Raw genomic sequence first — 25,789 nt, forward strand, 5'->3', positions numbered from 1 at the left:
ATTCCACAGGGATGCTGGCCCATGTCGACTCCAATGTCAAGTTGGCTGGATGTCCTTTGGATGGTGAACCATTCTTGATTCACATGGGAAACGTTTGAGTGTGAAAAATGTGTTGCAGTTCTTGACAAACTCAAACTGGTGCATCTGGCACCTACTACCATACCCCGTTCAAAGGCACTTAAATATTTTGTTTTGCCCACTGACCCTCTAATTGGCACACATACATAATCCCTGTCTCAATTGTCTCAAGGCTTAAAAATCCTTCTTTAATCTGTCTCCTCCCCTTCATCTACAGTGATTGAAGTGGATTTAACAAGTTACATTAATAAGGGATCATAGCTTTCACCTGGTCAGTCTACGTAATGGAAAGAGCAGGTGTTCCTAATGTTTTGTACACTCAGTGCATGTTTGGGGGGGATTGTTGTTTGATTGGGTTGTAGATAAAAGTGCCTTCAGACACGTTAGACAACAGATAACATGGATACTCCAAAGGGAGTCCAGTCATGTCCACTAAAGTAAAGGAATCCAATACAGGGATTTCACGTCTCAACCTCAACTGGCCAATGTCTGCCATATTTTGGTCAGTCACCATTGAGAGCAGGGCACAGGGATGGAGTAGGAGTCTATGGAAGACTATGCTGGGGAGATGTGGGAAGCAAATCAGCAATGGAATTAAAGAGGGGAAGGAGAGATGAGATGGAGAGAAGCGATGGAGGGATGGAGAAATAAAGTGGTAAAGGTTGAAGAAACACAGAGATAGGGCCTCTAGGCGGAAAGGAAGGGGGGGAGGATATGGAGGGTGAAATATCAGGGAAGAATATTGCCAATGTAAGAATTATTGCTATTTCATTACTGCTAATCAGAATGTAACATGAAAATAAAGAGAATTCCCAGCAGAGAGATACATTACATTGTGACGAATTAAGACATTTTTCAAACTGCAATGGCTGGATGAAAGGAGCATCTTTTTTCACACCTTTTCAGGATGATGATTCGCTTCAATTCCGCTAACATGATGTAATGAGACTAACTTAGTTCAAATCAGGCTGGATCCAAACCTGTGAATATCAATACCTTTTTGTGTTCCATTTCCCTCCTCCCTTTTGCCCCCCCGCCCACTCTCTAGTTCTGTCTCACTCTCTCTCTCCAATAGTACAATCCACAATGAGAGACGTACACATAAAGTCAAGCCATCTATCATAAATACCCGCAATCTACCAAACTGGTAAACACCAAAGTAACTCATTCTGATAATTGCTCTTTCTCTCTGGAAAAGAAAACAACTGACATTACCCAAATAAATACCCAGGTCACAGAATTACCTTGATCCTTTTTACTTAGGAGGCTTATGGATATTATTTTGTGACCACAAGCTGGCAGAAAATCCCAATAGGATATTTAACTTTGATGTAGGTATATTAGTTTTGTTAGACAGTGCCCCCATCTGTGCGTCATCTTTGAGCAGAGACCAGTTGATTGTTTGTGTGTGTGTGTGCGCGTACGCGTGCGTGCGTGAGTGCGTGCGTGCGTGAGTGCGTGCGTGCGTGCGTGAGTTCTTGAAAGCGAGTTAGTGTATTTCTGTGGTAGGAAAGGGGAGCGGGGTTAAGGGAAGCTTGGCTCAGTTAATTGTCATAATTGAACAAAATTATCTCCTCCTCCAAATGGCTGTGAAATCAGCCCAGAGCATCAGGGAACTCTATTGTTGTGGATAGTAGCATCATCCCATCAGTGTCTCTCCACTCCATCAGAGGGATCAGGTAGGAGAATGGATGGGGTCCCCTCCATCCCAGGCTCCTGTCACTGTGATTAAACCCCTATGACCGGGTGGCATCGACTAGATCCAGACAACAACAGGGGTGACCCTGACCCTGCTGTACTGAGCACAACAACCCTGGGCTCCCTGCACTGAGTCTGGCCATGGCAGGACGAAGGGATGTCCTCTCTAGTGCACAACAAAACCACTCCCAGGCGAGAAGGAGAGAGAGCAGGCAGAGGAGGAGGAAGGGAGAGGGGGAGAGATTCATTCAAAGTAGGAGAGACGAAGGCATGAGGCAATATAGGATATTCTATTCTAAGAGAAAGAAAACTGGTAGACAATGTGTGAACAATTAGTAGAAGGATCATTAGCTACTGTCATCATGCTTCACACCCAACCAGTACACTATAAGCTAATACAATAACATTTAATGATTTCTGAATATTGCAGTAAAGGAATACACTGATGATAAGTTTAACAAATAAACTGTATAATTATATATGACAGACCCCTATATTAAAAAGGCAGGATCAGGGAGCTGCTGGAGGTTGGTTGAGAGTGACAGAGATGTATTACCCTGTATAGGAAGTCCTTTCAGCCTGCCAGTCAGTCAGTCACATAGCCTGGTGCTGCTGAGGAGAATCAAAAGCTAATGCGCTCAAATCAAATCAAATCAAATGCATTTATATAGCCCTTTGTACATCAGCTGATATCTCAAAGTGCTGTACAGAAACCCTGCCTAAAACCCCAAACAGCAAGCAATGCAGGTGTAGAAGCACGGTGGCTAGGCTAAACTCCCTAGAAAGGCCAAAACCTAGGAAGAAACCTAGAGAGGAACCAGGCTATGAGGGGTGGCCAGCCCTCTTCTGGCTGTGCCGGGTGGAGATTATAACAGAACATGGCCAAGATGTTCAAATGTTCATAAATGACCAGCATGGTCAAATAATAATAATCACAGCAGTTGTCGAGGGTGCAGCACCTCAGGAGTAAATGTCAGTTGGCTTTTCATAGCCGATCATTAAGAGTATCTCTACCGCTCCTGCGGTCTCTAGAGAGTTGGAAACAGCAGGTCTGGGACAGGTAGCACGTCCGGTGAACAGGTCAGGGTTCCATAGCCGCAGGCAGAACAGTTGAAACTAGAGCAGCAGCACGGCCAGGTAGACTGGGGACAGTAAGGAGTCATCGTGTCAGGTCGTCCTGAGGCATGGTCCTAGGGCTCAGGTCCTCCGAGAGAGAGAAAGAAAGAGAGAAAGAGAGAATTAGAGAGAGCATACTTAAATTCACACAGGACACCGGATAAGACAGAAGTACTCCAGATATAACAAACTGACCCTAGCCCCCTGACACATAAACTGCTATTTATATCTTTATTTGGTCGAATTTGTGATAGCTACTGATGCAGTAAAAAAATGGTGGAGTAAAAAAAGTGGTGTCTTTTGCTAACGTGGTTAGCTAATAGATTTACATATTGTGTCTTCCCTGTAAAACATTTTAAAAATCAGAAATGATGGCTGGATTCACAAGATGTGTATCTTTCATCTGGTGTCTTGGACTTGTGATTTAATGATATTTAGATGCTAGTATTTACTTGTGACGCTATGCTAGGCTATGCTAGTCAGCTTTTTTACTGATGGGGGTGCTCCCGGATCCGGGTTTGGGAGGAACTAGAAGTTAATGAATCGGAGGCGAAGGATTTACGGCTCTTCCCAGACGAGGACCAAATCCCTGTCATTCGTATGAAGAGGAGATGCCAATACAGGGGCCGCAGATCCGGGTGTTTGGTGAGAATTTGTTGGCGAGTGGATAATCTGCCTTAACTATCCATCCTACTGGCAAATGTGCAATCACTGGAGAATAAACTGGATGAGCTCTGTTTGAGACTATCCTAACAACGGGACATTAAAAACTGTAGTATCTTGTGTTTTACAGAGTCATGGCTTAACGAGGATATGGATCATATACAGTTAGCTGAGTTTTCCCTGCATCAGCAAGACAGTACAGCAACCTCTGATAAGACAAAGGGTGGTGGCCTGTGTCTATTTGTCAATAACAGCTGGTGCGCAATCTATAATATTAAGGAAGTTTTGCTTGCCTGAAGTAGAGTACCTAATTTTAAGGTGTTGACCACACTATTTACCAAGAGAGCTTTCATCTATATTTTTCAAGCTGTCTATTTGCCACCTGTGGTGTACAGCAGGTTAGCCACCAGGGGGAGACTTGTCGAGGCCTGGTGACAGACGGAGTCTACATCACGCAGCGATGGCTCCCTCTGCTGGACGTGACAGGTCTCGACGGGCTCTCCGGCCAGGACTAATTGGGGCTGATTGTGGATGGTGAGTAATCAAGTGGCTAATTGCTCACCAGCTGGACAGCTGGCAGCACATGGGGGAGGCGACTGGAGGAAGAGAGGTTACTCCCGTATAGTCGTGCTCAGTACATACATACATACTGTATGCGCCTACAATAGAAACGACAACACGATATACAGAAAATAAGGAACTTTCTTTGATAGGAACGCACACATGTCCAAAGTTATTATTTGTAAGGAAAAAACAAGGCAATGCGAGCTCCAGCCAGAAAATGTTCCAATTCGTGCAAGACTGCGCCAATATCTGCATACTTGAACTGCATAAACATTGGTGAAGTGTGTGGGCTCTCTCGAAGAGAGAAGTTTGTCCGGCTCAGTAAAGCGGCAAACATAAATTGTCTGCAACGCTGAAATGGGCTACTTCTATGTGAATTAATGAGGAGGCGGAACACAACTCAATTCAAAATAATTTGAAATTGACAAGTTGAAACATAGCCTATAGATAATTAGCAGGCAGCGCATGTTGTATAATAATCACCTTCTGGAACAGTGAGTGCATTCTGACATCACGTGCATAAAACAACTCACGCTGGGGTGACCGCCAGAGATACTTGGAACTCACGTATGAAAAGGTTAATCAAGCTAACGGAGGACGACAACATCGAAACATACCTCTGCATGTTTGAATGGACAGCACTACGGGAAGGATGGCCAAGACCGAAGTAGGCAAGTCTGCTGGCCCCATTCCTGTCCGGGAATACCCAAAAGGCATATTGGGACCTTAACGACAAACAGGCAGCGAACTACGACAGTCTCAAATGGGAGATACTCAGCCGCTACGGGTACAGTCTGGCCCATCGGGCCCAACTGGTCCACGACTAGCAGTTCGTAGCTGACACCTCCCCCCGAGCCCAGATGAGCGACCTACTGCGCATCATCACGGCGTGGCTGCTAACTGACGTATCCACCCTCTCCATCATGGACAAAGGGGTCATGGATCGCTTCTTACGGGCGCTACCCCACGACATGAAGAGGGCAGTGAGTCTACACGTGCCCCAGACCGTGTAGGGCTTCCTAGGAGCAGTGGAGACGCATAAGAACATCGAGGCCCTGCTGAAGGGGAGACGGGCCGAGTCGGGGTCCCGTCCAAGGGGACGGAAGGACACCCCCACCGCTGTATACCCCGAACCGACAGCCGGGCGGGGCCAAAGGGCCACAGACCCATGGAGGAGGCTGGGGAGAGCGACCCGCCACCGCCGACCCCAGGTGGATGGAGACCAAAGGAGGTGTTTTGAGTGTGGCGCCCAGGGGCACCTTGCAGGGCTCGAGAGGAGTCGATGCCATCAGCAAGCCCCGGAAGCGAGGTGGACCACGCAGTGAACTACGTCACCTCCTGTTGGGTGCACCACGAACCAACGGCACCCATGGTCTCGGTGAAAGTTGACAGACTCAACACTGAAGCTCTATTGGATTCCGGGAGTGTGGTTACGCTCGTAGCCACAAACCTGCTGGCCCAGGGGGCCGAACATGGCAGGGAGATGTCCGTTTCCTGTGTCCACAGCGACACCAAGTGGTATCGGACTGTACAGGCCAACATTGTGATGCCACAAGGGAGCTGCCAGATGATAGTAGGTGCCGTACCGGAGTTGCCGGTACCCCTCCTCGTGGGACAAGATTGTCTGCTGTTCGCAGCACTGTGGAGGCACAAGCTGAGGAAAAGGTACAACGACCCATCGTGACTGGCGATAACTCCATTTCCAAATCAAGAATAATCTTTTATATCAGGTGTTGCGCCAACAGGGGGAACTTTGAGACGTACTGTTGCTGCCTCGACGGTACGTGGGAACCGTTCTTATGCTGGCCCACACCCATCTGTTGGGGGTGCACCTGGGAATGGAAAAGACCCGGGAACGGATCGCCTCCCGATTCCACTGGCCTGGGATTTGAAGGGCCGTGAAAGACTATTGTCACAGCTGCCCGGAGTGTCAAATCACTGCCCCAAAAGCACACTTCCGAATCCCACTGGTCCCCCTATCGATCATCGGGGTGCCCTTTGAACGCATCGCCATGGACATAGTGAGACCCCTGGTAAAAACGGCACGAGGAAACCTGTACATCCTGGTAATAGTAGATTATGCCACCCGGTATCCCGAGGCCATTTCCCTACGGGCGGCGGTCTCCAAGGGAATTGCCCGGGAGCTGTTCCACCTCTTTAGCCGGGTGGGCATCCCAAACGAGATCCTGACCGACCAAGGTACCGAGTTCATGTCCCACCTAATGAAAGATTTGTGTGCTCTCCTGTAGATCAAACAGATTCGGACCGCCGTCTTTCACCCGCAGACAGATGTGCTCGTCGAGCGGTTCAATAAAACGCTCAAACAAATGCTGCGCAAGGTCATCGAGCAGGACGGGAAGAACTGGGACCAGCTACTACCCCACCTAATGTTCTCGGTCCAAGAAGTGCCCCAGTCATCCACCGGATTTTCCCCTTTCAAACTCCTCTACGGGAGGAGGCCACGTGGCCTACTGAACCTCGCCAAGGAGGTGTGGGAAGCCCAACCGACCCCCTTACGCAGCGTGGTAGAACACATGGAGATGACGAGGGAGTGGATGACAACCATATGGCTAGTTTGTAAGGGAACATATGGAGAAGGCCCAACGCACCCAAGCCCAGGTCTACAATCGGGGAAGCCAATTGGTCTTAATCCCCACAGCAGAATGTAAGTTCCTGGAAACATGGCACGGGTCGTACGAGGTGATAGAGAAGCTGGAACCCGTCAATTACCACGCACGGCAGCCGGGGAGACGGAAACCCTAACATATTTACCACGTAAACCTATTGAAGCGGTGGCACGAGAGGACAGCCTTGGCCGTGTTATGGTCGGGACCCAGGACGCCAACATTACCAGTGGTGTTCCCGTCCGCACCCAACCCGGGGAAATGGCACGAAAGAGGCCATATCGGATCCCCGAGGCCTGGAAGAAGGCCGTGAAGCAGGAAGTGGAGGCTATGCTGAGGAGGGGGGTCATTGAAGAGTCCCACAGTGCATGGTGCAGCCCCATCGTGTTGGTGCCCAAACCGGACGGTAGCCTGCGCTTCTGTAATGACTTCCGGGGTGTGAACGACATCAGCTTGTTCGATGCCTACCCCATGTCGAGGGTGGACAAGCTCATCGACCGATTGGGAAAGCCCAGTACATCAGCACCCTCGACCTGACCAAAGGATATTGGCATGTACCGTGGGCAGCCTCCTCCCGGGAGAAGACGCATTTTTTGACACTGTACGGCTTATATCAGTACCGGGTGCTCCCATTTGGTCTCGACGGAGCCCCGACCCACATTCCAGCGCCTGATGGACAAAGTCCTCTGACCCCACCAACAGTACGCAGCTGCCTATTTGCCAGCAAACCGCAAGAAATGCAAGCTAGGTTTCGAGGAGGTGGAGTACCAGGGGTATTTGATCGGACGGGGGAACGTCAAGCCCCAGGAGAGGAAGGTCCCCGCGGTATGTGACTGGCCCGTTCCACACACCAAGACACAGGTCAAGTCCTTCCTGGGACTGGCAGGATACAACAGCCGGTTTATCCCCAACTTTGCAGCTATAGCCTCCCCCTTACTGATCTAACCAGGGCCCGACCTCCCGAAAACAGTGAAATGTATGGGCAAGACCGAAGCTGCGTTCAGGCGTCTGAAGGAAGCGCTGTGCTCCAATCTGATTCTCATAACGCCCGATTGGTCCAGACGAACGCATGCGACATGGGACTAGGGGATGTCCTGTCCCAGGTACACGATGAGGAGGAGCACCACATCGTGGTGTACTCTATTGTCGAGAAACAGTGCCTAGCGGTGAAGTGGGCACTAGACACTCTCAGATATTACCTGCCTGTTGAGGACCCACTTCACCCTGGTCACAGACCATGTTCACCATGGTCTGGATGGCCAGGGGAAGGGACACAAAGGATTGGGTCACCAGGTGTTCTTGTCCCTTCCACGCTTCTCTTTTTCTGTTGTTCACAGGTCAGGGGTGAAGCCTGGGAACGTGGATGCCCTATCGAGAAGGGAGACATACGTCACACTGACGACAGCCCCCTCCCCGACAGAGTTGGGGGGAGGCATACAGCAGGTTAGCCACCAGGGGGGGACTCGTCGAGTCTACATCACGTGGCGATGGCTCCCTCTGCTGGACGTGCCGGGTCTCGACGGGCTCTCCGAATACCTAGTCAGTTGTACAACTGAATGCATGATTGTGGTTGGTGTGTAATCAAGAGGCTGATTGCTCACCAGCTGGACGAGTCCCATAAAGCTGCCAGAAGGGCAGCACACTGGGGAGGGGACTAGGGGAAGAGAGGTTGCTCTCGTACAGTCGTGCTCAGTGCCAGAGATAACGGAGGGAGCTCAGTTTTGTTCCCCATAGGATACAGCAAGACCCTGGAGCCCAGAAGATGGTATCCCGGAGGAGGTCTCCTGGACGAGACCTATTCTTTTTTCTTTGTTTGTTATTTAAATAAATACCCTTGAAACCGAGCTGTATTGGAGCGGATCGAGAGATTTACGTTCCTTGGTGTCCACATCACTAACAAACTATCATTGTCCAAACACACCAAGACAGTCGTGAAGAAGGAACAACAACGCCTATTCCCCCTCAGAGGGTAGTGCGTACAGCCCAGTACATCACTGGGGCCAAGCTTCCTGCCATCCAGGACCTCTATTCCAGGCGGTGTCAGAGGAAGGCCCTAAAAATTGTCAAAGACTCCAGCCACCCTAGTCATAGACCGTTCTCTCTGCTACTACACAGCAAGAGGTACCGGAGCATCGAGTCTAGGTCCAAAAGGCTCCTTAACAGCTTCTACCCCCAAGCCATAAGACTGCTATACAGTTAATCAAATGGCTACCTGGACTATTTGCATTGACACCCTTTTTTACACTGCTGCTACTAGCTGTTTATCTATGCGTAGACATTTTTACCCCTACCTACATGTACATATTACGTCAATTACCTCGACTAACCTGTACCCCCCCGCTCATTGACTCAGTACCGGTACCCCCTGTATATAGCCTCATTATTGTTATTTAATTTTTACATTTAATTTTAGTATTAAAACAGATTTTGCAAATATTTTCTTGCTTTAAAAACTCTGCATTGTTGGTTAATTATGGGATTTTAAGTAAGCATTTCACGGTAAGGTGCCTAACATTTTTAGAAGCATTGGGCCAGATACTGTTTGACGTCTAAGTTTGAACATTAGTCATGAAGATTAGGCTATTGAATTCGGCGCATCTGACAAATACAATTTGATTTGATTTAGATTTTGTTTGTCATTCTCACTCAGATAGCATATTAACATGGCATAAGTCATTACAAAATGTGTAGAATTGCAGGAAATAACCTATAAAACTGTAAAAAAAAGTATCTCTGCCCCATGACAAAAAGAGCAGAATTGTATGACATTTGATATAAAATGTCTACATTTTCTCTATGCCCATGGCAAATTGTGTAGAATTGCAGGAAATTAACATTTTATACAAACAAAAAAGAGGGGGGCAACTAAAATGTTTTGCCGTAAGGTGGAGGGGCCCCAACCGAATCTCGCTTAGGGCCAGTCATGTATTAAACACATCTCCTAATTCTCATTTACCACAGAGGTTTTGAATGTTATGCTCTTTATAGATCCTATAGGAACTCTGACTAACAGCCCTAACTATTTTCTTCAGCTGTAACCCGTCTTAATAAGCACCCACATTACTCTCTACGTTTCCATGAAGATCTTTGTGTCAATTTAAACTTTCTCTTCTCGCTCATTAAAAAGAAGATGATTTAGGTGCTCTACACCAACAGCCCATGCTCCATTATATAAATATAAAAACATATTATTTATCCATCTGTGGAAGAATAGAAGAGTTGGTAGGATCTCATTTCACCCTCATTGTGACAATGTGACTGGGACTATTCCCATCATTACCAGACTCACAGTATCATAATGTTCTTGCTGTGTTGAAATGTAATAACATGTTTTACACGGCTTCTCAAACGAGAGCTTTTCAGGGACTTTTGGCATTAGAACAAATCACTAATGGGGGAATACACCAACAGCTCATGCCAACATGTAACGTTGTGCACAGAGAGTCGGGAAGCAAGTTGTCACGCCCTGACCGTAGAGAGCTTTTTACGTCTCTATTTTGGTTTGGTCAGGGTGTGATTTGGGTGGGCATTCTATGTTCATTTTCTATGTTTTGTATTTCTTTGTTGTTTGGCCGGGTGTGGTTCTCAATCAGAGGCAGCTGTCTATCGTTGTCTCTGATTGAGAACCATACTTAGGTAGCTTTTTCCCTCATGGTTTTTGTGGGTAGTTGTTTTCTGTTTTTGTGTCTTCACTAGACAGAACGGTTTCGTGTTGTTACATTTTGTTATTTTGTCTCAGTGTTCAGTTTTTTAAATAAATGAACACTTCCCACGCTGCGCTTTGGTCCACACCTTCTTCATACGACGGCCGTTACACAAGTTCAGGGAGTGACTGTTTTAATAAAATAAACGGAACATAATCAAAAACAAGAAACACTAACAGCACACAGACATGAAACAGAAACAATGATGCCTGGGGAAGGAACCAAAGGGAGTGACATATATAGGGAAGGTAATCAGGGAAGTGATAGAGTCCAGGTGAGTCTGATGACACGCAGGTGCGGGTAACAATGGTGACAGGTGTGCGCCATAACGAGCAGCCTGGTGACCTAGAGGCCGGAAAGGAAGCACACATGACATAACATCACAAAGAAGCTTCTGCCTGCTATGTTTCAGAAAACAGCAGGAAGAATTACTTTGCTGCCACAGAAAAAGAGGTGACATAGTATAGGAACACAGCATTCTAACTAAGGCTTAGATTCAATCAGATCAACAGTTAAGCAGCAATAGCCGAGTTCCGCATAGCTGATGTTTTGGCAGTGTCGGAGGTATAACTGTGTTGGAGCTGTCAAATTGGTGAGCAGCTGATCTTGATCATTGTCACGAAGCCACATCCGTCCCCCTCGCGTTAGAAGTATAGACCAAGAAAGTGTAGGCTATAGAAATAATTACACTCACATTTAAATAATGAGGATTTCTACCAATTAGGGGCTTTTATACAGTACCAGTCAAAAGTTTGGACACACCTACTCATTCAAGGGTTTTTCTTTATTTCTACTATGTTCTACATTGTAGAATAATAGTGAAGACATGGAAACTATGAAATAACACATATGGAATCATGTAGTAACCAAAAAAGTGTTAAACAAATCTTCAAAGTAGCCACCCTTTGCCTTGATGACAGCTTTGCAAACTGGAATGAGTAGGTGTGTCCAAACTTTTGACTGGTACTGTATGTGTACAGAGAGAGAGAGATAAAAAAGAAAAAAGAGAGGAAGAAAGATAGAAAGAGCAGGAGATACAATACCAATTAGAGTTGTAAAAAGAGAGAGGAGGAAGAGATGATAGAAACGCTAGTATGTAGCGTATGTGAAAAGGTGAAAGGGAAATTATAAAATAAATATCCCATTTAAATTTATAATCATTCTGCTCGCAGAGCTACAAGTGAGGGGAGAGTAGATTCAGATCAGGCAGAGAGCAATAGTGTCACACCCTGATCTGTTTCACCTGTCTTGTCCTTGTCTCCACCCCCCACCAGATGTCTCCTATTTAAACCTGCGTTTTCTGTTTGTCTGTTGCTTGTTTTGTCTTGTTCTGTCAGGTCTTACCAGCGTGTTTCCCGTTTCTCCAGGTCTCTAGTTCTTGTTTTCTAGTCTTCCCGGTTCCGACCTTTCTGCCTGCCCTGACCCTGAGCCTGCCTGCCGTTCTGTCCCTGATTGACTCTGCCTTGGATTAAGAACCCCTGCCTGCCCTCGACCTGCCCTTTGCCTGCCCCTTTTGTTATAATAAATATTCTGAGAACCAAACTATCCGCATCCTGTGTCTGCATCTGGGTCATATCCTGAGTCGTGATGAATAGTGGATTTAAAATAGATGTTCATCATTTAAATAGACTCTATTTCCTCACCATGATTGTCTTGGCTTTCTTCTCAACTTGTTGAAAGGCAAATGCAGACGAAACTAGCTTTTTTGAGATCAAGATTTATTTTGGAGTTGTAATAGATTGATGCCAGCTCATGCTAGCTTCACAACAGCATTTGTTAGGCTGCATTTTGATGAGTATTAATACTCCATCACACACTGTTATTTTCACTCTTGGTCATCAATGAATATAAAGTTGAAGTTGGAAGTTTACATACACCTTAGCCATATACATTTAAACTCAGATTTTCACATTTCCTGACATTTAATCCTAGTAAAAATTCCCTGTCTTAGGTCAGTTAGATCACCACTTTATTTTAAGAATGTGAAATGTCAGAATAATAGTAGAGAGTGATTCATTTCAGCTTTTGTTTCTTTCATCACATTCCCAGTGGGTCAGAAGTTTACTTACACTGAATTAGTATTTGGTAGCATTGCCTTTAAATTGTTTAACTTGGGTCAAACGTTTTGGGTAGTCTTCCACAAGCTTCCCACAATAAGTTGGGTAAATTTTGGCCCATTCCTCCTGACAGAGCTGGTGTAACTGAGACAGGTTTGTAGGCCTCCTTGCTCGCACACGCTTTTTAAGTTCTGCCCACAAATTTTCTATAGGATTGAGGTCAGGGCTTTGTGATGGCCACTCCAATACCTTGACTTTGTTGTCCTTAAGTCATTTTGCCACAACTTTGGAAGTATGCTTGGGGTCATTGTCCATTTGGAAGACCCATTTGCTACCAAGCTTTAACTTCCTGACTGATGTCTTGAGATGTTGCTTCAATATATCCACATAATTTTGCTCCTCATGATGCCATCAATTTAGTGAAGTGCACCAGTCCCTCCTGCAGCAAAGCACCCCCACAACACGATGCTGCCACCCCCGTGCTTCACGGTTGGGATGGTGTTCTTCGGCTTGCAAGCATCCCCCTTTATCCTCCAAACATAACGATGGTCATTATGGCCAAACAGTTCTATTTTTGTTTCATCAGACCAGAGGACATTTCTCCAAAAAGTACGATCTTTGTCACCATGTGCAGTTGCAAACCGTAGTCTGGCTTTTTTATGGTGGTTTTGTAGCAGTGGCTTCTTCCTTGCTGAGCAGCCTTTCAGGTTATGTCGATATAGGACTCGTTTTAATGTGGATATACAGTTGAAGTCAGAAGTTTACATACACCTTAGCCAAATACATTTAAACTCAGTTTTTCACAATTCCTGACATTTAATCCTAGTAAAAATTCTGAGTTTGAAGGTAAGACCTTGAAATACATCCACAGGTACACCTCCAATTGATTCAAATTATGTCAATTAGCCTATCAGAAGCTTCTAAAGCCATGAAATCATTTTCTGGAATTTTCCAAGCTGTTTAAAGGCACAGTCAACTTAGTGTATGTAAACTTCTGACCCACTGGAATTGTGATACAGTGAATTGTAAGTGAAATAATCTGTCTGTAAACAATTGTTGGAAAAATTACTTGTGTCATGCACAAAGTAGATGTCCTAACCGACTTGCCAAAAGTATAGTTTGTTAACAAAAATGTGTGGAGTGGTTGAAAACGAGTTGTAATGACGCCAAGCTACTGTAACCTACTCCAACTGTATGTAAACCTCCGACTTCAACTGTATACTCTATGTAATGGAGTCTTTTCAGGTTATACAATTGATACAACAGATGTATAATGTTGAGATTGATGTGTGTTTGTTCCTCAGAGCCCTGTATTTTAAGATGACATATCTCAGACATAGACCTCACACATTATGATTAGCATAATGTTCTCAATAGTCCATCAATGATTTATCAGAAAAACACTTCACTCTGTCTTCGACAATTAGACACACACACACTCACACACTCACACACACATGCACAAACGCACACACGCACACAGGAATACACACGCTCACACACACAAACACGCACACATAAATCAGATGGTCCTCAATTTCTGACAAAGAAAGTATTCATACTCCTTGACCTATTCCACATTTGTTGTGTTACAGCCTGAATTCAAAATGGATTAAATAAAACAAAATTATCACCCATTTACACACATTACCCCATAATGACAAAGTGAAAACATGTTATTAGAAATTTCAACAAATCTATTGAAACTTAAATACAGAAATATCTAATTTACATACATATTGTGGCAGATGGCAGGGAGAGGTGAGGGGAGTGGTTATTGAAGTAAGATATCTTGCACGCCCGAGCCTTATATTGACTTCCTGCCCCAACGAGGCAAGCCGGTTGATCATTAAGCCATCGAGTGCTTGGGGATGAAAGAGGAAGCGGGCTGCACAAAGGGGAGAGGACCGAGAGGGAAACGCGTGTTATGGAGAGTGTATGTGAAGCGGGAGAATTATCTGTAAGTTTAACCGTTGTGAACTGGTTGCTGGATTCTCCCCTTTCCCACCATGTGCAAATGTCCCTAATAAATTCCCCATTTGCATTCTAGTTGTGCTCCCTGTGCGTGTTTGGTTATTGAACTCGGTGACGTGGAAACCCCACACACTTGAGCCTGCTATAATATTCACACCCCTAAGTCAGTACATGTTAGAATCACCTTTGGCAGTGATTACAGCTGTGAGTCTTTATTGGTAAATCTCTAAGAGCTTTCCACGTCTGGATTGTACCATATTTGCACATTGATCTTTTTAAAATTCTTCAAGCTCTGTCAAGTTGGTTGCTGATCAATGCTAGACAGCCATTTTTAAAGTCTTGAAATATATTTTCACGCTTATTTAAGTCAAAACTGTAACTAGGCCACTCAAGAACATTCAATGTTGTCTTGGTAAGCAACTCCAGTGTATATTTGGCCTTGTGTTTTAGTTTATTCTCCTGCTGGAAGGTGAATTTGTCTTTCAGTGTCTGTTGAAAAGCAGACTGAACCAGTTTAGGATTTTGCCTGTGCTTAGTTCCATTCTGTTACTTTTAATCCTGCAAAAAACTCCTTAGTCCTTGCCGATGACAAGCACACCCAAAACATGATGCAGCCACAACCATGCTTGAAAATATGAAGAGTGGTACTCATTGATGTGTTGTGTTGGATTTGCCCCAAACATAACACTTTGTATTCATTACATAAAGTTAATTTCTTTGCCATATTTGTTGCAGTTTTACTTTAGTGTCTTATTGAAAACAGGATGCATGTTTTGGAATATTTCTATCCTGTACAGGCGTCCTTCTTTTCACATTTAGGTTAGTATTTTTGAGTAAATACAATGTTTTTGATCCATCCTCAGTTTTCTCCTATCACATACATTAAACTCTAACTGTTTTAAAGTCACCATTGGCCTTATGGTGAAATCCCTAAGCTTTTTTTCCCCTCTCCAGCAACTGAGTTAGGAAGGACGCCTGTATCTTTGTATTGACTGGGTGTATTGATACACCATGTGTAATTAATAACTTCACCATGCTCAAAGGGAAATTCAATGTCTGCCATTAACATTTTTACCCATCTATCAATCAAATCAACATTTTATTTGTCACATGCGCCAAATACAACTGCGTAGATTTTACAGTGAAATGCTTGCTTCCGAACCTTTCCCAACGATGCAGAGTAAAAAAAAATATTTTAAACGAGTAGCTAACACGAGGAATAAAATAAAATACAGAAGAATGGAGCACAGTGCCTTCGGAAAGTATTCAGACCTCTTGACTTTTCCCACATTTTGTTACGTTACAGCCTTATTCCCTTTTGACACAAGACTCACACCGTGATTCATGCGTCCCAAAAAAAACACTGCAGGTTAGTCAAAATAACAAATAAAATTTGAGTTACAACCCTTTAACCTCATCTTAACTTAATTGTATACCATAAGGTAATTTAAGGAATAATAAAATAGACTAGACAGAATTACAACCCGATCTTAAAATAATTGTATCCCATAAGGTAATAAAAAAATAGACTAGAGACAGGTTTCCCTCATTCAGGGGCAGTGCTCTCTCTCGTGGTCCGAATCACACATAGGACTATTGATACATTATAAACTTCTACCTAGTTATCAGTGTTTACATATTATATTTTAATCTCACCCAATGTCTCTAGCCTTTCTAGTGAGGGAGATCAGGACTCACCAGAAAGTCAGAACAGAGTCATTCAACCTCGTTAAGTGAGTGTTTCTTTTCCTTTTTTCCCTGTACCTGTTATGCTCGTCAAAATGATCGGACCAAGGTGCAGCGTGGTAGGCGTACATTTTATCTTTATTAAAAATGAACACCCAAAAACAACAAAAGGAAAACGAACGTAACGTTTGGTAGGCTACACAGAGCTGTACAAAAACAACATCCCACAAACTAAGGTGGCAAAACAGGCTGCCTAAGTATGACTCCCAATCAGAGACAACGATAGAGAGCTGCCTCTGATTGGGAACCACACTCGGCCAAAAACAAAGAAATATAGAACATAGAATGACCACCCAAATCACACCCTGACCTAACCAAATAGAGAAATAAAAAGGCTCTCTAAAGGTCAGGGCGTGACAGTACCTCATACTCATTATTTAAAGATATTCCAAATGTGTTGTGTATCAGGTTTACATTGGGTTTTTCAGTACATTTCTTATCAAGAGAATGTACGTGTACGCCACCAACACTCGGACAATAGATACTTCAGAAAATGTAATTTGTGTGCCCTTTAAGGTGCTGTAACGTAGATGCTTGGAGTCGAGAAGCAGGTGCAGGTGGTAAGTGTTTAAGTGTTAATATAACAAGAAACGTTACAACATAGGAGTAGAGTCTAGACATGAACAACAGAAACAATACTGCCTGGATAAAGAACCTAAGGGAGTGCCAGATAAAGGAATTGGGCCCACTCTCCCTGCCGGTCCTGGCAGTGACTCCTCAGGAACCTCCCTAGCTCCTGGTTCATCCTCTCCACCTGCCCGTTGGACTGAGGCCTATAACCGGAAGTGAGGCTGACTGTGCTTCTCCATAAAGGCTCTCCATACCCATGATGTGAATTGAGGCCCACGGTCGGAGACGATGTCCTCCGGAAGGCCATAATGCCAGAAGACCTGGTGGAATAGCAATCTGGAGAGCAGTAGGGAGACCAGAGAGGGGGATGGAACAACAGGATTTCTAAAATCTATCCACAACCACCAAAATGGTGGTGAAATCGTCAGAGGGGAGATCAGTGACAAAGTCAATGGATAGATGAGACCAGGGACGCTGAGGCATGGGAAGGTGAAAGAGTTTCCCTGTTGGAGCGTGCCGGGGGATTTGGTTTGAGCACATACGGAACAGGAGTTGACGCGGCGACTAACATCCTGCGCCAAGGTAGGCCACCAATATTTCTCGGAGATAGATTGGGTAGTGCGAGAAGAGAAATTCCTGGATGTCCAGCGATGACAGCTGTGTGCGCCCAGGTCAGCAGCCAATCCAGAGCCTGGCGGATATCCACATCTATGTCCCAGACCACAGGGGCTACGACTCGAGAGGAATGGATTATGGGTGGATTCCGGACAGGACCCTCTCCCTAATCGTAGAGATGGAATAGGGCATCGACTTTGGCGTTTTTTTAATTTGGGCAATAGGTCAGCATGAAGTCAAATCTTGTGAAGAAAAGGGCCCACCTTGCTTGGCGCGGGTTCAGCCTCCTCGCTGTCCGTATGTACAGTAATCCAGGTTCCGATGGTCGGTGAGGATGACGAATGGGTCCTTGGCAACCTCCAGCCAATCTCCAATCTCCACTCCTCTAATTCCAACTTCACCGCCAGGAGCTCTCGATCACCGACATTGTAATTCCTCTCTGCAGGGGACAGTTTCTTAGAGTACTATGCACATGGATACAACTTCTGTGGATTACCTTGTCGTCGAGACAGAACCACCCCCACGTCCACCTCTGAAGTGTCCACCTCCACCACAAAGGATATCATTGGATCTGGGTGTTTGAGCAATGGGGCGGCGGTGAAACGTTCCTTGAGTAAGCGGAAGGCCTCATCAGCTGCTCGACTCCACACCAACCTACGGGGACCACCCTTGAGGAGAGAGGAGCAGCGATGGAGCTGAAGTTCCTGATGAAATGGCGGTAGAGGTTAGCAAACCCCAAAAACCATTGTAACCCTTTTATGGTGGTTGGGACTGACCGCATCTACCTTCTTGACGTCCATCTTCACTCCTTGCGGGCTGATTTGGTAGTCTGGGAAGGAGACAGACTCCTGATGAAACTGGCGCTTCTCAGTCTATACACGACCACCTGGCGTCCGAGCATGTCCCGGAACACCTAGTTGACGAATGCCTGGAACTCTGACGGAGCATTGGCTAAGCCAAATGGCATCACCAAGTACTTGTAGTGACCAGAAATCGTGTGTGACCCCTACCACCATGGGTTCCGGCTCTGATCCAAAAAGTGAAGAAGGAGGGAGAGAAGTGATGAGAGTGCCGATGCTCCCCCCACTGCATGCCTCAGTGTTGCTTGCCTCGAAGCGAGCATAGAAGTGATTTAGCTCGTCTGGTAGGCTCGTGTCACTGGGCAGCTCGCGGCTGTGCTTCCCTTTGTAGTCTGTAATAGTTTGCAAGCCCTGCCACATAAGACGAGCATCGGAGCCGGTGTAGTATGATTCAATCTTAGCCCTGTAGTGACGCTTTGCCTGTTTGATGGTTCGTCGCAGGGCATAGCAGGATTTCTTGTAAGCTTCCCGGGTTAGAGTCCCGCACCTTGAAAGCGGTAGCTCTACCCTTTAGCTCAGTGCGAATGTTGCCTGTAATCCATGGCTTCTGGTTGGGGTATGTACGTACAGTCACTGTGGGGACGACGTCCTCGATGCACTTATTGATAAAGCCAGTGACTGATGTGGTGTACTCCTCAATGCCATCGGAAGAATTCCGGAACATGTTCCAGTCTGTGATAGCAAAACAGTCGTGTAGTTTACCATCTGCTTCATCTGACCACTTTTTTATAGACCGAGTCACTGGTGCTTCCTGCTTTAATTTTTGCTTGTAAGCAGGAATCAGGAGGATAGAGTTGTGGTCGGATTTACCAAATATCTTCAACGGTTTTCTTGTCGCTCCTTCCTGTACATATAAAACAACACCTTGTGCTATCGCCTGTGGCTGCAGACCATGTAGACACTTCAAATAAATGCCTACAATAGATGCCTTTCTATTAGACTAGCTCTAGCCTTCTTCCACGTCATATGTATCTTTAACGGTTCCTATATAGTCTCTACAGTATCTAGTCCCTGAGCATCTATAGTCCCTATAGCATTCATATTCCCTATAGCATTTATAGTATCTATAGTCCCTATAGCATCTGTAGTCCCTACAGTATCTATAGTCCTATAGTCCCTCAGCATCCATAGTCCCTCAGCATCTGTAGTCTCAATAGTTTAAATAGTCATAAATGCTATAGTCTCTATAGACTCTATAGTCTTGCCGCTATACATATAGAATAACACCTTGTGCTATTACTTAAGACTAGTGGTACCCTCCTTCATTTTTATGTTTAGTTTGATCATTTTCATTTCTATTTTATACACATTTATTTAAAATGACTTACTGAAATTCAGTCGCCGTGTCCCTCAATTGTTTGCAGATGATGTGTCTCCTCCTGGGCAGCTCACAGTAAGGGGTTTGCTAATTTCTTCTCGTTGTCTTTTGGTCAGACGGGAATTTCATAAAATGCACCACCGGTTTTCCTCGCAGACCCTCACTGGAATTAATAATCTACTTTGTGCCGCCAAAATGTTGTGGACATTACCACCAGGAACACCTGAAGTCAATCTTAGATTAATAATTCTTTATTAACAGCAAGCTGGAGAGGTCACAGTCAAACTTAGATGCATAAAGTACTGGTCTGAAGTGAGCTCTGCCGGGGCAGTCCCGTTACTTCTCTTATATACTCCTTACAATTAGGGTCCAGAGTTTTACCTGGTTATATTAGCCTACCAGATCAGGAAAAACTCTGAACCCCAGAAAAACACCTCTGAAATCACCACACAAGGTTGCAAATGAATAAACATATCCTATAAGTATGGTCTACTAGCTAAACATTTTAGTATCTAGTATCTCAACATTTTTACTTAGTATCTCGAAATGTTGAGATAGTAGGCCTGTCTTGAGTATCAAATTTTTTTTTTAATGTGAGTGGCGGGAATGGGCTTCCATACAGAGGTGTTCAACTTTTAAGGCAAAACTTTTCCTGAACTGCAATAGCAAAGCACTGTCTTTTTACTGTTTTTTTATTTATTTCTTTACTGACCTATTGTTCACCTAATACCTTTTTTGCACTATTGGTTAGAGCCTGTAAGTAAGCATTTCACTGTAAGGTCTACACCTGTTGTATTCGGCGCACGTGACAAATAAACTTTGATTTGATTTGATTTGAAAGCATGTTGGCAGATGGCACTTGGCAGTTGTCAGATGTCTGTAGTGAAGCTGCAATCATGCCCAGCATGCAATGCGTATTTAAATAAATACGGTAAATGACCTGTAAAGCGGTTATAGAGAAAGTCTATGTTGAGAATATACAGAAGAATGTCCAGTAATAATACAGATATTTTTTGCAGTGTAGATGAGTCATATTTGACATATGGATATGCCAATTAAAAAGTATCAACATCCGGGGAAGAGGTCAAAATGCCTCTTAACACACACACACACACACACACACACACACACACACACACACACACACACACACACACACACACACACACACACACACACACACACACACACACACACACACACACACACACACAATCATTACTTTGATGGGGAGTGTGGGCCTTGCTTATTAGCAACCACATTTCCTGTCCACTTGTTCCCCTGTTTGGTGAGTGAGGTTGTTAAACTGATTATGAACGAGCTTGACTTTAATATCCACACACACAGTCCTCTGTGTTTACCCTTCCATGGAAATCAGCATCACTTCCCAGAATGGATCAGGATGTGTGACTGTGAGTACAGTTCAGTGTCCGGGTTAACCAAACCAGATTGAGTAACTCCCTCCATTTGCAGAGAACTCTGCCTCACCGGGACACCTGTTCATTTCAAAGCGAATTCTCTTTGATTTTAAGGGATCAGTGCGTTGATCAATGGCTGAAATAATGCAGTGTGTTGAGCGCCTCACTCTCCTCTCTTCTCCTCTCCCCTCTCCTCTCTGCCTGCCTTCCACTCTATTTAAAGCAGTCTAATGTTAATTCACAGGTGTCTGTGTCCTGCATGTCACCATGGTAACGCCAAGGTATGCCTTACCAGGATTGATTAAACTGGACAACCAGCAATGCCTGCTGTGTGGTGCAGGATTTTGGGAATATGTTGTTCAATCTGATCTAAATCAGTCCATCCATGAGGAAACACTCATGCTTCATGATAATAAACAGCTAAATTCCTCCCATTCAACCCCTCAATCATAGGCTGTCTAGGGTCAAAGGTCCCCACAGGTTGCCAAGGTTACCACAGGAAAGGAAGACCACTCTATGGCACAAGGACTTCACGCATTATGTAACTGAAAGGCAGGAAAACCAATTATATTATTTACACAAAGCTTCATACAAATAACACTTATGTTTGTCTTGATGACACTTATGTTTATCTTGATGATGTAACGGCTGTCCTCGCTGACAGAAGGAGAGGACCAAAACGCAGAGTGGTTAGTGTTCATTATTTAATGAAAATAAAACAGAACACTTCAAGATACAAAACAACAAACGTAACCAAACCGAAAACAGTCCCGTGTGGCACGAACACTGACACGAGATACAATCACCCACAAACAAACAGTGAGAACAGCCTACCTTAATATGGTTCTCAATCAGAGGAAACGTCAAACACCTGCCTCTAATTGAGAACCATATCAGGCAACACGTTTAACCCAACATAGAAACACATAACATAGAATTCCCACCCCAACTCACGCCCTGACCAACTCAACACATACAAAAACAATGGAAAACAGGTCAGGAACGTGACAGAACCCCCCCCTCAAGGTGCGTACTCCGGGCGCACAACCAAAGTCTAGGGGAGGGTCTGGGTGGGCATCTGTCCACGGTGGCGGCTCCGGCTCCGGACGTGGTCCCCACCCCACCATAGTCAATCCCCGCTTCCGTAGCCTCCTCCAAATGGCCACCCTCCAAATTAACCCCACTGGATTAAGGGGCAGCACCGGACTAAGGGGCAGCACCGGACTGAGGGTCAACACCGGAATGAGGGGCAGCTCCGGACTGAGGGGCAGCTCCGGACTGAGTGGCAGCTCCGGACTGAGTGGCAGCTCCGGACTGGCTGGCGGATCCTGGCTGGCTGGCTCTGGCGGATCCTGGCTGGCTGGCTCTGGCGGATCCTGGCTGGCTGGCTCTGGCTGCTCATGGCTGGCTGGCGGCTCTTGCTGCTCATGGCTGGCTGGCGGCTCTTGCTGCTCATGGCTGGCTGGCGGCTCTTGCTGCTCATGGCTGGCTGGCGGCTCTTGCTGCTCATGGCTGGCTGGCGGCTCTTGCTGCTCATGGCTGGCTGGCGGCTCTTGCTGCTCATGGCTGGCTGGCGGCTCTTGCTGCTCATGGCTGGCTGGCGGCTCTTGCTGCTCATGGCTGGCTGGCGGCTCTGGCTGCTCATGGCTGGCTGGCGGCTCTGGCTGCTCATGGCTGGCTGGCGGCTCTGGCTGCTCATGTCTGGCGGAAGGCTCTGGCTGCTCCTGTCTGGCGGAAGGCTCTGGCTGCTCCTGTCTGGCGGAAGGCTCTGGCTGCTCCTGTCTGGCGGAAGGCTCTGGCTGCTCCTGTCTGGCGGAAGGTTCTGGCTGCTCCTGTCTGGCGGAAGGCTCTAGCAGCTCCGGTCTGGCGGACGGCTCTAGCGGCTCCTGTCTGGCGGACGGCTCTAGCGGCTCCTGTCTGGCAGATGGCTCTGAAGGCTCATGACAGACGGGCGGCTTTGAAGGCTCAGTACAGACGGGCGGCTTTGAAGGCTCAGTACAGACGGGCAGTTCATGCGGCGCTTGGCAGACGGACAGTTCAGACGGCGTTGGGCAGACGGGCAGTTCAGGCGCCGTTGGGCAGACGGGCAGTTCAGACGGCGTTGGGCAGACGGGCAGTTCAGGCGCCGCTGGGCAGACGGCAGACTCTGGCCGGCTGAGACGCACTGTAGGCCTGGTGCGTGGTGCCAGAACTGGAGGTACCGGGCTAAGGACACGCACCTTCAGGCTATTGCGGGGAGTAGCAACAGGACGCACAGGACTCTGGAGGCGCACAGGAGGCTTGGTGCGTGGTGTAGGCACTGGTGGTAATGGGCTGGAGACACGCACCATAGGGCTAGTGCGTGGAGGAGGAACAGGGCTCTGGAGACGCACAGGAGGCTTGGTGCGTGGTGCCGGTACTGGTGGTAATGGGCTGAAGACACGCACCATAGGGCTAGTGCGTGGAGGAGGAACAGGGCTCTGGAGACGCACAGGAAGCCTGGTGCGTGGTGTAGGCACTGGTGGTACTGGGCTGGGGCGGGGAGGTGGCGTCGGATATACCGGACCATGCAGGCGTACTGGCTCCCTTGAGCACTGAGCCTGCCCAACCTTACCTGGTTGTATGCTCCCCGTAGCTCGACCAGTGCGGGGAGGTGGAATAACCCGCACTGGGCTATGTAGGCGAACCGGGGACACCATGCGTAAGGCTGGTGCCATGTATGCCGGCCCGAGGAGACGCACTGGTGGCCAGATGCGTTGGGCCGGCTTCATGACACCCGGCTCGATGCCCAACCTAGCCCTACCAGTGCGGCAAGGTGGAATAGCCCGCACTGGGCTAAGCACGCGTACTGGGGACACCGTGCGCTTTACCGCATAACACGGTGTCTGACCAGTACGACGCCCTCTCACTCCACGGTAAGCACGGGGAGTTGCCTCAGGTATCCTACCCGGCTTTGCCACACTCCGCGTGTGCCCCCCCAAGAAATGTTTGGGTCTGACTCTCGGGCTTTCGTGCTAGCCGCGTACCTTCATACCGCCAGTTCCTCTCTCCGGTTGCCTCTGCTCTCCTCGCTGCCTCCAGCTGTTCCCATGGGAGGCGATCCTTTCCAGCCAGGATCTCCTCCCATGTGTAGCAACCCTTGCCGTCCAAGACGTCTTCCCATGTCCATTCCTGTGTCTGTCTCTGCTGCTGTCGCTGCCCTTTTCCACTCCGCTTGGTCCTTTGGTGGTGGGTGTTTCTGTAACGGCTGTCCTCGCTGACAGAAGGAGAGGACCAAAACGCAGAGTGGTTAGTGTTCATTATTTACTGAAAGTAAAACAGAACACTTCAAGATACAAAACAACAAACGTAACCAAACCGAAAACAGTCCCGTGTGGCACGAACACTGACACGAGATACAATCACCCACAAACAAACAGTGAGAACAGCCTACCTTAATATGGTTCTCAATCAGAGGAAACGTCAAACACCTGCCTCTAATTGAGAACCATATCAGGCAACACATTTAACCCAACATAGAAACACATAACATAGAATGCCCACCCCAACTCACGCCCTGACCAACTCAACACATACAAAAACAATGGAAAACAGGTCAGGAACGTGACAGATGAACTACACACTGACTATGTCAGTGAGAAACGCAACTCTATTTTACCAGTGTATTCTATACATGGTGAAGAACTTTGATCCTGACAGATTATTTGAGGTAACATACTGTACAATGTTTTTGAAGTCTGAAGCCTACGTTCTCTCAAAGGGCCCCAATAAAAACCTGTTGGTATTTTTAGACTGTAGAGTAGAGTCGTGCTTATGTGTTCCCATGTTTATTTCAGGAAGGCTCATTTTAGTTCCATTCAAAACATTTAAAAAAACAGTACTCAAATGGATGCATTAATAAGCATCTCTGGTGAACACGAAACTGCTGGCAGTCTTTACAGTTCCACTCTCTCATAGTCTTCCACAAGGCAATTATGTTGCAGTCTGTTTTCAATGTTTTCTACCTGAGTCCTTTTTGAGTGAATTACTTAGACCTCTGTTGGCTTTGATGTGTATTGTGCAATTGGGGACGGTAGCATAGCTTTTGTCTTTGATTGAACATGTCATTCAATCATGATCAGACAAAGAGCCCCCTTCATCTGAGCTCTCTGGGAGGCTGAGGCTGGACGTCAGCACAAGTGTCAATCAGTGGACTACGTGTTGTTTTCACCACTGAGACTGGAGAGAGAAAGAGAGAGAGAAAGGCTCTGCTTGTATATCCTTGTTCAAACAGTCACAGTTGTACCTTACTTGATATGTTGCTAAAGAAATGGAAATTCAGACGGTAATTGACAATACTTCTTTAATAAGGCATCACATTAGATGAAAATTGTGGACTTTTGTCTATGTTACTGTTCAATTAAATTACATCCATTACTGCCTTGGTTCCAATTTATAGTTTTTTTAATGAAATAAGGGAAATGAAAAATTATTTACTTGCATAATCAAAAAAGATGTAGGAAGAGTTGACTATATCTCTCTAGTGGCACTTTAGTGACTAGCAGTAGCAGTGCATGTGTAAAATCCCCCCCCCCCCCAAAAAAACATATTACAACCTACAGTACAAGTCAAAAGTTTGGACACACCTACTCATTCAAGGCTTTGTCTTTATTTTTACTATTTTCTACATTGTAGAATAATAGTGAAGACATCAAAACGATGAAATAACACATATGGAATCATGTAGTAACCAAAAAATATATATTAGAGATTTTAGAATCTTCAAAGTAGCCACCCTTTGCCTTGATGACAGCTTTGCACACTCT

The sequence above is a fragment of the Salvelinus namaycush genome, chromosome 10, assembly GCF_016432855.1.
Source record: "Salvelinus namaycush isolate Seneca chromosome 10, SaNama_1.0, whole genome shotgun sequence".
NCBI classification, from domain to species: domain Eukaryota; kingdom Metazoa; phylum Chordata; class Actinopteri; order Salmoniformes; family Salmonidae; genus Salvelinus; species Salvelinus namaycush.